Genomic DNA, 12,176 nt, shown 5'->3' on the forward strand with positions numbered 1-12,176 from the left:
TCGGTCTTAAAGAGGGACACCACCGCACGAGGCTCTCGGCAGAGATTCGCCAGGACATGCGCATTTGGTTGGCATTCCTGGCGGATTTCAATGGTCGGATTGTCTGGAACAAGCCGGCGGTGTCCTCCGAGGAGTTGGGGCTGTGGACGGATTCGGCGGGGAGTATAGGCTTTGGCGCCATATTCGGTAATCACTGGTCGGCGCAAAAGTGGCCGTCATGGTGGCACGAGTGTGGGCTGACGAGTAACATTGCTTTTCTTGAACTGTTCCCTATTCTGGTGGCCCTAAAAATATGGCCTGAGGGGTTCCGGGATCACTCTGTGGTGTTCTGGTCTGATAACATGACCGTGGTTGAGTGTATCAATAGTCAGGCAGCACGATGCAAATGGATTCTGAGATTGCTCAAAGAAATTGTGTTACTATGTATGCAATTGAACGTGCTCTTTAGGGCAAGGCATGTGCCTGGAGTACTTAATCAGGCCGCTGATGCGCTTTCTCGTTTCCGTATGCAGGCCTTCTGGGGTTTTCTGCCCACAGCGGACCCGGTGTCGGCACCATTCCCCGAAGCTCTCTGGTCTCTCGGTGCCCCGAACTACAAAACCTCGTGGGAGAGAGTTTAGCACCCAGGACAAGGAAGGCATATGAAGGGGCGTTCCATTCCTATTTGTCCTTTTTGGGTTCGGCTAGGGGGGAGCTTTGGGGCCAGGAAGAGTCAGTCGTAAAATTTTTGCTGTCTTTACATCAGGCAGGCAAATCGGTAGCCACGGCCCAGAGGCATAGGGCCGCCATTTCCTTCATGGCGCGGGCTCATGGTATCCAGGACCCGACAGCATCTTTCGTAGTACAGAAAGCGCTGCGTGGGTGGCAACGCCTTGAGGGTCGCAGAGTAGATGAAAGGCACCCGATAGGTCTGGAGAGGTTGGCCCTGTTATTGTCCGTACTCCCTGCGATATGTTCATCCCAGTCTGAAACAGTGTTATTCCGGGCCGCGTTTGCATTAGCATTCCATGGGGCTATGCGGGTAAGCGAACTGGTGGCAAGGAACAAGCAGGATACGGGGGGGGGGGGACTGTGCCGAGAGCACGTTCAAGTTAAGGGGGACACGATGATTGTCTCGTTTGCCAGGTCCAAGACCGATCAGGGTGCGATCGGGGACAGTGTAGTAGTCCTTCGGATGCCCGGATCTCCCATGTGCCCCGTCGTATGCGTTGAGGAATATTTGGCGCAGAGGGCGGCATCATGGGGGGGACTTTGTTGAGACACACTGATGCCACCCCACTGACGAGGTTTCAGTTCCAGCGGGTGCTTGCAATGGCAATTTCGGCCGCGGGCTTGAACCCGGGCGATTTTGGGACCCATTCCTTCCGGATAGGGGCTGCTACAGAGGCTACAGCCAGGGGTCTGAGTGTGGACAAAGTGAAACAATTGGGGCGTTGGTCCTCGAATTGTTACAAAAGGTATGTGCGGTTGCACATGTTGTGAAGCTGTAATCATGTACTCACGCTTCTTGTTTTTGTTTGGTTTACAGTTTCGCAAGCTTACGAGGCGGGGCGGACTGTGCAGTCGACCCGACACCTGGGAATTAGCGGTCAAAGCTCACCGGCTGAGGAAAAAGTGGTGTGGGTCGTGGGCCACTCATACGTGAGGCGTGCCGCGGACGTATTCAAAGCAGGTGACATGACTCACATGGCTGGGGAATACGGGTACAGGGTGACCTTCTACGGAAGGGGCGGGCTCTGTATTGACCAGTTTCAACCTTTTTTCGAGGGTTTGTTAGGGCGGACAAGGTCACCGCCATCTATAATCATAGTGCATCTTGGGGGCAATGATTTAGTGACCACTGGTAGACGACTACTTCTCGAGGCAATACTATCCACAGTAAGTTGGTTGGTGAGAAGGGTTCCAGGGTGCACGATTGCATGGTCCCATATGATTCCACGAAAGGTGTGGCGGGGGGCGAATTCTGTGTCTGCTATAAATCATTCAGTGAAGAAGGTAAATAACAAATTGGGTAGACTGTTTCGTTCAAGTTCATTGCATTCGATTCCTCATGGTTGTATTAGGGGGGACAGTATGTATCTTGAGGATGGGGTACATTTGTCTCGGGTGGGGAATACTTTACTCATAGAAGACCTCGTAGCATGGCTAAAGAGTTTACAGCATGACCTTTAGGTAGGAGTTTTGTGGGGGGTCCGGATAGCCGGTCAACTATCCGGCCTGTGGCGGTAAGGTCATGATCGGTGAGCAGTAATTGGAAGATCCCTATGGGGGGGGGGCGTCACCCATTACGGATGGGAGCGCCCGGGTGGAGGTGGCCATTGGCCCCTCAACGGGGAGGCGGTCCCTTCTAAGGATGGGACGCCGAAAGGAAAGGGAAGGTGGTCAAGGCCCCTCCCTGGATAGGAGGGGCTACGGGCTCCTCCTGGGAATTTCCCAGGGCCAGGACATCTGCGACGGCAGATGTGGTAAGTTGTGTGGGGTGGGGAGGGGGGTCTACGCTACCTTCTAGACACCTCACACGAGTCCTCGGACGACCATAAAATGGCGTCGAGTTAATTGGGGCCCCCGTCAAGACAAGGGAAATTGGTATGTGCACATGAGGTACAGTCCTCTGTGCGGCCGCCCCTCACAACTGAGGGGGTAGTTCTGGTTTAGGGATCTGACACCGGTTACGACCTTGCCGTTGGCCCTTAACGTTAGGATGTACAATTTCAATTTAAGAATGTATTTGTAGGATGTTAGTATCGGCTAGGAGAACCTTTGTATTAGAAATATGTTAAGGTCAGCCAAAACATCGTAATGTGGAAATGAAATTGTACATGATATGAAACTGTTATTTTAATGTTTTAATTTTGTTTCATATTTTAATAAATACGGCTGGGAGGGTAACTCCCTCCCGCCTTCCAAAAGTTCAGAAAACGTTTCCGTATTCCCATTCTTGGGGATTGTGTTGAGAGGGGGTGGCGGGTATCTCAGCCATATACTAATTTCCTTATTTTGGTATGATGCACTGCTAACATCCTGAAGTGATGAAAATCACTCTGGCATATTTTTTTAGAAAGACAAGCCAGAGAATGGCCTTGCAGACCTGTTTTTTCTCTCACTCTGCAACGGTCTAATTCTTGCAACATTACAATCTTTTTTTTAGACTTTCCTTAGTATACTTACGTAAGAAATTGCGAAAGAAATCAATTGAATCCTGTCGTACACTGCAAATACTACTACAATTCCAACTGTAAACAGGAACGTTAGGACGTCCCTCTAAAACTTCTTCAGCTATCACCTCTTCTGCATTTCTAAGCACAATTTTCTCTTTTTCAATAGGACAACCATCCTTCACCTCATATGCTCGACCACTGGTGTCAACTGCATGCAACAAATCGTTACTTTGAAAGTAACTCTCTTCATTAAAAAATGGCTCAGAACTTGAAGTATGCATCAATTTCCCAGAAAAGAAAATTACTACTATTTATGTGTCTCTTCCATTTACTCTTAGCTTTTAAAACTCTGATTGCCTTATTCAGTGTATTTATTCTATTAATTACTAAAATAAATAACAAAAATTTAGTCTCAAACGCGCGCTCAACAACATCCTCAAAATATTTTTTTTCTTATAAAGATCTGATTTCCTTTTAGAAAGTTTTTCCTTTTTTAATAAATTCGAAACTACTCTATTATAAAACATGCGCTTCCTGATTTCCGCAAACTGATTAGTATGTCTTTTACTGTACATATTTTCCTCACCGCAGAGTTGAGAAACATTTTTCTTTTTTCTCTGATTTCTCCTTGTAGATACTGACAACTGTTTTTCCTTTTCCACATTATTCAAAAATGTTTTCCTTTGAGACAACTTTTTTATGAAATCCTTGCTTCTCTTACCAGGAGCACTCTTGTTTTTATCCGTCCTTTGTTGATTACGTAATTCTTCCAATTCTTTTCTCTTTTAATGGTATGTCCGTTTATACCGCTTTCTTTTTTCATTTCTGGTCGGCATACTGATTTATGTTTGTGATGAAAATGACAATCTGTTAAGAAAAAAGTTAAAAAAAATGATCGACCTCTACTAGCATATAACATAGAAATTATAACCACTGGTTTACTTTATAAGTAAAATAAAGACAAAGCAACAGTCTCTGAACAGAGTAGGAAATCATGTAGTGAATGCTGTTTCTAACTTTATGACAGTCCATAGCTGTGTCAACATTATAGACGTATTTTCTGATAATAATTTTTAGCCTTAAGAACAGTACACTGATTTTCCGGCGCTGTAGGTGATCATAGTGCAATTAATAATTTTGACTATAATCTCTAACACACTTCATCAAAACATGTATGCTCATTCTCATAAAGCAGATCAACGATGAATAGTAGAAAAAAACTGACTTGAAGAATGTTTTTATATCAAAAATAATTTTATTCATTTAAAAATTCATAATCTAGTAATACTTGTACATAATTTCATCAGGTACTTCTCCTTCATAATCAAAATTCTGATCTTCCAAAATCTCTTCTTCCCCTTCTAATTCTTCCACCATTTCTAAATATGCACTGTCCAAAGTGTCATCCATAAAATCCTCATTTTCAGTGTCAATATCCTCTTCCAAAACTCTATCAATTAATTCCTCTATTAAGTAATTGGCAATTTCGAAATGCAAATCAATGCTCTCTGAATGATTTTACATTTTACGAATTAGATTTTCTCTTTTGGTCCTTTCAACAAAATATAAAGACTAAATTATATCTTTTTCATGAATAGATAACTAAAAACTACCTTTACTAATTTTTTAAGTACATACATTATCATACTTTGAAACACATCAACTACATAGATTAAGGTAGCACCTTCCTCTTCTTTGAAAACACTGACACTGTGATCCTAGACATTAACACTATCCCTTTAAAAATTTTAAAATAATTACTGCAGTGAAAAGACATCCTACTGTGAAATTTGTTTTTAGGTTTTCTGGACTGTAGAACTGTTGAAAGACTTTATAATTTATTTGTAGGGATCGATTTTCTGAGTTTACCACTATAAACTGCTATTCAAACTGTATACAGTCTGAAGGTGGGACTCACAATGTACAAATCAAAAAATTCACTAAACAGATTACTACTTGCCACAGTGACAGTTGCTTTTACCTTTCAACAGCACACTCTGCATCTGAATTTCACAGCATGTACAAAATTTCATGCTAACCATGAGCAACTATATCATAATAGACCTCTGCAAATGCATGTAAAAGGGTGCAGACAGATGGTACAACCACAGATATGCAGAGAAGATGCCCAACACACCAACAGCCATATCATAATACGCCTCTGCAAATGCAGAAGAACGAGTGCACACAGATGGTACAGCATGAGTTAGAGAGATAATGAAGACTTAGCAAGAATTAATGCACGCAGACAGTAAACTGTTACAGTCAAAGGATAGATGAAGCAGAACTGCAAAGAAAAGAACACATGGACCAGGTCCATAAAAAGATAGAGCCAACAGACAGTAAAATAGTATGAGAAAATACATATGTAGTGCAAGCAGATACAGACATGGTACAAATAGAAGATAAAATGCTACAGCAGAAGAGAAATACTGCAAACATACTGAAAAATGTTGCTTATTATTTTAATCTGCACAAAAATAAATTCCCTTTAAAAAATACCAACTCACCTGTAAAAATGGTTTTGAACGCTGAAAACTCTATTGAGTACAATGCAGATTCTTGCTTTTCAGCCGCAAACACTATAAAAAAGAAAAAAACTCAAATTTTATTACCATATTACACACATATTTATTACACAACATACAACCTTTGTGGCAAGTAACAAGCCTAACAGATATATTCCCTAAGATTTTGAACCATTACATATCCTAAAGCCTAACTAAGTTCAAGAAATGATTTTTAAACACATCAAATAACCACATTTTCACCCAGATTTATTTAAAATCAAACTTCATTTACTGTGTGATCTTCCACACATTTCCAGGATGCTACATGCAATCTTTATGATATGTACTGCTAGAGAATCTTACGTAGCATATCTGTTACCCATCTTACTTGCCAAAAGAAATCACCATGGAACACCAAGATCACACGGTGATTTAAGCTTCTTTTTAAAAGATTTTGGTGACTAATTTGCTTACTAGATTTATATTTAGATTCTGCTAATTATAATTGTTAGACCTGACATCATTGGCTTGAGTCTCTCCTCCATTTTTCTGTTTGCCTCTACTGTTTTACGATGTTTTGCTGGTATATGCTTTGGGCGCCGTGTCACTGCTGATCAGTGCCATAGCGCAAGTGCTCCCTCTGTTAAAATGATGTATCTATTGTATCCATGTTTGGCTTATTTGGTTTACTGTCAGTCCCTAGTCTAGTGCACCAGGAGTGCCGGGGCTTGTAAATACAAATGCCGCTCGTGGGCTTGCAGCACGTGTTGTGCCACCCACAGGAGCGGCCTTGTAAAAGAATGTCTACGGGTCGGTCATTGCGAGACCCACGTGCAGTCTTGCACTGTCACGTCGGCTGCGCAGGTATACCTACTTGCCAGCCCCTCCAACCTTCCCTTAACTTCATGTTAGTCACCCCTATGGTAGGCCCATGGGCAGGGTGCATTGTAAGTGTAAGGTAGGACAAGCCTGACCAAGTTGGCATGTCCTGATAGTGAAGTGCCGCCATTTTAGTGCTTCACTATTGCGAGGTAGCCTGCTCTCCGTTGGATAGAATGGGCCGCCGGGATTATTAATGCTATGATCCTAGCTGGCTCGGAGAGTACGGTGCAATGTCGAGTTTGGTATCCCTGAGCTCGGGGTTTAATTACGCATCCGTTGGTGTGGATGGTTTTTGGACTCTGGGTTCGAAAGTAGTACTTTTAGAAAGTGTCTATTTTCTTGTCTAACCATATCTGGTCTCTGCTGGTCTTGCGTGTGTGTGACAGGAGCTGGGTGGCTCCAAGAGGTCTGGATGAGTCAGTGTGGGATGAGTGGGACATTTACGTTGAGAGTAGGGGGAGAGTAGTTGTTGATAGCCTGCCTTGCCTGATACAATGCTGGCTCCACCTCCTGCCAAGCGACTGATGGCTCTGTGCCTGCCATAGACGATCCTAGCCCCACCTCCTGCCAGGAGGGCGATAGCTCTGCTCCTGCCAGTATCAATGCTGGCTCCACCTCCTGCGGGGCGTCTGAGGACCCGGCCCGGCTCAATGAATAGGCCAGGTGTGACTGCCTGGCTCCACCCACCGCAGACCCAGGATGTTGGGAAACCCCCGGCATAGACAAAGGGATCAAAGACGAAAAGGGGTATAAGAGAAGGACCCCTGAACTAGGAAATCAGATCACTTCTGACAAGGAACCCTGTAACCAAGGACAAGAAGCCTGCTGATCTAAAGGACTGCCTACCCCTTCTGCCGGTGTGCTGTTGTTGGGGGAATCCTGCAGTGCTTCTTTATTTTTGCCAAGGAACCAGGAGAGAGGAACTGTGTGTGTACTCTCACGCTTGCTAAGAAAATCTCCAAGGACTGGAAGAGTGCCAGTCTCCTGCCGAAGCCACAGGGCTAAAGGACTTCACCTGCTAAAAAGTGCTATCCGCTGGAAGTGTGAATCCAGCACCTCGGAAAGAACCAGCAATCACGACGATCGGACGCTGGGCCCGACCGACGCCAGCAGCAACGCCAGTGAGTAGGAGTACGGCTCTAACTCCAGAGGACCTCGTGTCTGCCCCGCTGCTGATCGCATCCACTGTGTGCCCTTCGACGCCGTGAGCGCTGCTCACTCTGTGCAACTGCATCACCGACAACGCCTGCTGTGGCCTGATCGACACCGAAGACGCGACGCCGGATTGCTCGACGCCGCTGATCATCGTGTGCTTCATTTTCCTAAGGTACTGTGTTGTTGGGGGTCCGTGTGACTCCAGGCCCGGCGCAGCGCTCCTCGCGGTCGACGCCGAACCTGTGGATTACCTTTGCCCCGGCGTTGTGTAGCTCCCGTGTGAGTTACCCTGTTGCTAAGAACTGTGTTTCCAAGAAGAAGATTTGCTTGATAAAAGACTCTTGTGTTAAAGAAGAAACTACCTTTGAACTTTCCTTTTTCCTTCCCGAACGTATTTATTCCGATTGTGTACAGTTTTGCCGTTATTTGGTCTTGTGCTAAGTCTTACATAAAGATACTTATTTTTATAATACTACTGTGTCATGTCCATTTGTAGTGTATTCACTGTATTACTGTATGTGGTCATAATTGCTTAACACACATCCTCTGAGATAAGCCTGTTCTGCTCTGCCAAGCTACCAAGGGGGTGAGCAGGGGTTATCGAAGGGTGTGATCCCCTTGCCCTGACTAGAAAAGGAGTGTCCCTATTTGTCGAAAGCGTATGCCTCTGCCAACTAGAGACAGCCGGTTCTAACATTGGATGCAGCGGTGAGGATTTGGACCTTCCATTTATGACCCATGTACAGTGATTAGTGTGCGCTACGTAGTGAAAGCAGACCATAACGCAGTCACAATCTGATTCGGAAGGATCCTATATTTGTTCTCCGCTTTCCTGAAACTTGATTTTCTGAACACTGCCAGTTTAACCATGAGTGACAACGGAGTCACTGCCCCTGCTATCGTTGTTGTTGAAGAGTTAGAGAGGAGTAAGCTAAAAAGATACAAGAAAGATGAGCTGAAACACTTTTGCAACCAGTTGGAAGTTCCTACCACCGGCCTCTCGAGAAAAGATGATTTTTATAAAGCATTACAGGCCTGGTGGGAATCCAGAAATCCCTCTGATGTGGTGGTGGTACCCACAGAGGAAGGGGATGAGGAAGTGCCAGTGAATGGACCTGTGCCCTCTCCCGGAAGCAGTGTTTCCTCCAAAGGTCTTTGCCCTGAAGAAAGAGAAGAAAGGGCGAAAGAGCGAGCTTACAACATGGAGATGGCAAGGCTAAAGATAAATGGGCAGTTGGAGTTAGAAAATGCAAGAGGTAGAAGGGAAGCTGATTTAGAGATCAAAAAGTTGGAGTTTGAACGAGAGAAGTTAGCTTTGGAGCGTGAAGCCAGGTTGAGGGAACTGGATATCCAAGCTAAAATGTTAGAGTTGAATCCCTCTGGTGGCAGCATTCCATCCGAGCCTGCAGAAAGTAAGTTTTACTTCCCGAAAGATGTGATCAAAGATTACAATAAGAATGAAGATATTGGTCAATGGTTTAAAGCATATGAGTTAGCATTGTTGGCCCACCAGGTCCCTGAGAAGAATTGGGGAGCGGGGTTGCGGGGTCGCTTTGTGAACGAGGGAAGAGATACCCTGTTAGACATGCCTGTTGCGGATAGGATGTCGTATGCTCATATGAAAGATGCTTTAATGTTGCGATATGGTTTAACCCCCGAGCAGTACAGACAAGCTTTTAGAGAATGTAAGAAGTTGCCTGGTACGACGTGGGTTGAATATGTGTCTTATTTTTGCAGAGCCATGGATGGTTGGGTAAAGGGCAGCAAAGTGGAAAGGTATGAAGCTCTCTATGATTTGTTTGCGTGGGAGCACTTGTCTAATAACTGTTTTCCAGAGCTGCGCCAGCACCTGATTGATAGCAAGATATCTAGCCCTAGAAAACTTGCTGAGGAGGCGGACCGCTGGGTCAGTACCAGGGTCCACAAGGGTCCAGTGGGAGACTCAGCCAAAGGTGGGCAGGGTCCCCAGCAGAAGAGTGGGGGGACAAGGGTAAACAGAAGGAGTCTCAGAAAGGGCCCCAAAGTAATCCCCAAGGGAACCAAGGGAAAGGTTCCCAGCCTTCCCCTGAGAAGAAGCCAGGGGCCCCGACGGGTAAACCTGTTCATAGGGGCCCCCTAACCTGCTACGGTTGTGTGCAGGTGGGACACCAGTTTTATGACCCCCAGTGTCCCAAGAAGGATTCGAATGCACCACCGCGTGCACCCCCTCGTCAGTTGGCAAGTGTAGCCTTGGGAGGGGAGGAGATGGTTGTCCATGGTGGGAGGGGTCCCGCAGAAATGTCCCTGGTCTCGCTAGGAGACATGCAAATGGTCCCTCCACCCCCTCTGCCTAGTAACACTAGTAAATATAGGCAGTGGGTGACCATTAATGGCCATAGAGTGGAAGCTCTCAGAGACACCGGAGCGAGTGTGACAGCTGTCAAGTGTCACTTGGTGTCCAGAGAGCAGGTGGTTCCCCACGCATTCTACCCCGTGATAGCTGCCGATAACTCCCAGAAAGAGTGTGAGGTGGCTCAGGTTTCCTTTGAATGGGGGGGAGTTTCAGGTACTCTTCAGGTTGCTGTGAGACCCGCCATGCCTGTCGACTGTCTCCTGGGCAATGATTTGGAAGACTCCCCTTGGGCTAAGGTGGAGCGAGCGGCGCACTTGAAAATGTTGGGTGTACCGGAGTGGGTGTGTGCAACCACTCGATCCATGACAGCGAGTAAGGGTGTTGATGGGGTCCCGGAGCCTGAAAGTACGGCCCAGGACCCAGCTGTGAAGAGAAGAGGCAGGAGGTGCGGGAAACCGGCCCTCGTTGTTCCCGTGGTCCAGAAGGAGGTAGACTCTGAAGGGGATGCCCTGGAGCCCACAGGGGAACAAATTGCCGAACTGGGAGACCTGCCCGAGCTGACCCACTGGCAGCAGGATGGTGGTCCCTCCAGGGAGGAATTCTGTGCGGAACAGAAGGTGTGCCCTTCTCTTGTGGGCATGAGGCAGCAGGCCTCAGCCCAATCCTCAGGTGATCAGTCAGGGTCACATTTTGTGTACTGGGAGAACGACCTCCTGTATAGCGAGCCTAAGGCTGCTGAGCCTGGGTCAGCCCGTGTGCTGGTGGTACCCCAGCGCTTCAGAGCCTTCCTACTGGGTTTGGCTCATGACGTACCGTTAGCTGGACATCTGGGGCAGGACAAGACCTATGACAGGCTTGTCACCCATTTTTATTGGCCTCAGATGCGTAGGGATGTAGACATCCATTGCAAGACTTGTCGCACTTGCCAGGCAAGTGGGAAAAGCGGAAGGAAGCAGAAGGCTCCCCTCCAACCTTTTCCGGTGGTCAGCACCCCCTTTGACCGGGTGGGTATTGACATTGTTGGGCCCCTGGACCCCAAGACAGCCCTGGGCAACAGGTTCATCCTGGTCTTGGTGGACCATGCCACAAGGTACCCGGAAGCCATCCCTCTCAGGACAGTGACGGCCCCCGTGGTGGGACGGGCACTGATGGGTGTTTTCTCCCGGATGGGGTTCCCCAGAGAGGTGGTGTCCGACCGAGGCACCAACTTCATTTCGAACTATATGAAGTCTCTGTGGAAGGAGTGTGGGGTAACCTACAAGTTCACCACTCCTTACCACCCTCAAGGAAATGGGCTGGTTGAGAGATTCAACCGGACCCTGAAAGGCATGATTATGGGTCTTGAAGAACCAATGAGGCGGAAATGGGACGTCCTCTTGCCATGCCTGTTGTTTGCTTAACGTGAGGTGCCGCAGAAGGCTCTAGGGTTCAGCCCCTTTGAGCTCTTATACGGTCACCCGGTAAGAGGACCTCTGGGTCTGGTCAAGGAAGGCTGGGAGCAATCTCCCAGGAAACCTCCCCAGGATGTATACAGCTACATGCTGGCCTTTCGGAACCAGACTCGGCGCTTCAGAGAACTTGCTCAGGCAAATCTGGAGGCCAGCCAGGAGGAGATGAAGCGATGGTACGACCGGAATGCCACTCTGGTAGAGCTTCAGCCTGGTCAGGAAGTGTGGGTCATGTCCCCTGTGGAACCTTGTGCGCTCAAGGACAGGTGGACTGGACCGTTTAAGGTTGTGGAGAAGAAGAGCGATGTCACCTACTTGGTGGATTTGAAATCTCCCAGGAACCCCTTGCGGGTCCTGCATGTCAACCGTTTGAAGCCCCACTTAGAAAGGTCCGAAGTGGGCATGCTCTTAGCTACAGATGACGGAACGGAGGAGGAGAGTGAGCCTCTTCCTGACCTCCTGTATGCTAAAGAGCAAGACGGGTCAGTGGATGGTGTGGTCCTCTCTGACACACTGACCCTTGAGCAGAAACAGGATTGTCGCCACCTGTTGGGACAATTCCCGAATCTGTTTTCCTTGGTTCCGGGTGTCACGCATTGGTGTGTCCATGACGTTGACACCGGACACAGCCCTCCTGTGAAGCACAAGGCTTACAGGGTGACTGACAAGGTCAGGGCGTACATTAAGGAGG

The sequence above is a fragment of the Lissotriton vulgaris genome, chromosome 1_1 (assembly GCF_964263255.1).
Source record: "Lissotriton vulgaris chromosome 1_1, aLisVul1.2, whole genome shotgun sequence".
Taxonomy (NCBI): domain Eukaryota; kingdom Metazoa; phylum Chordata; class Amphibia; order Caudata; family Salamandridae; genus Lissotriton; species Lissotriton vulgaris.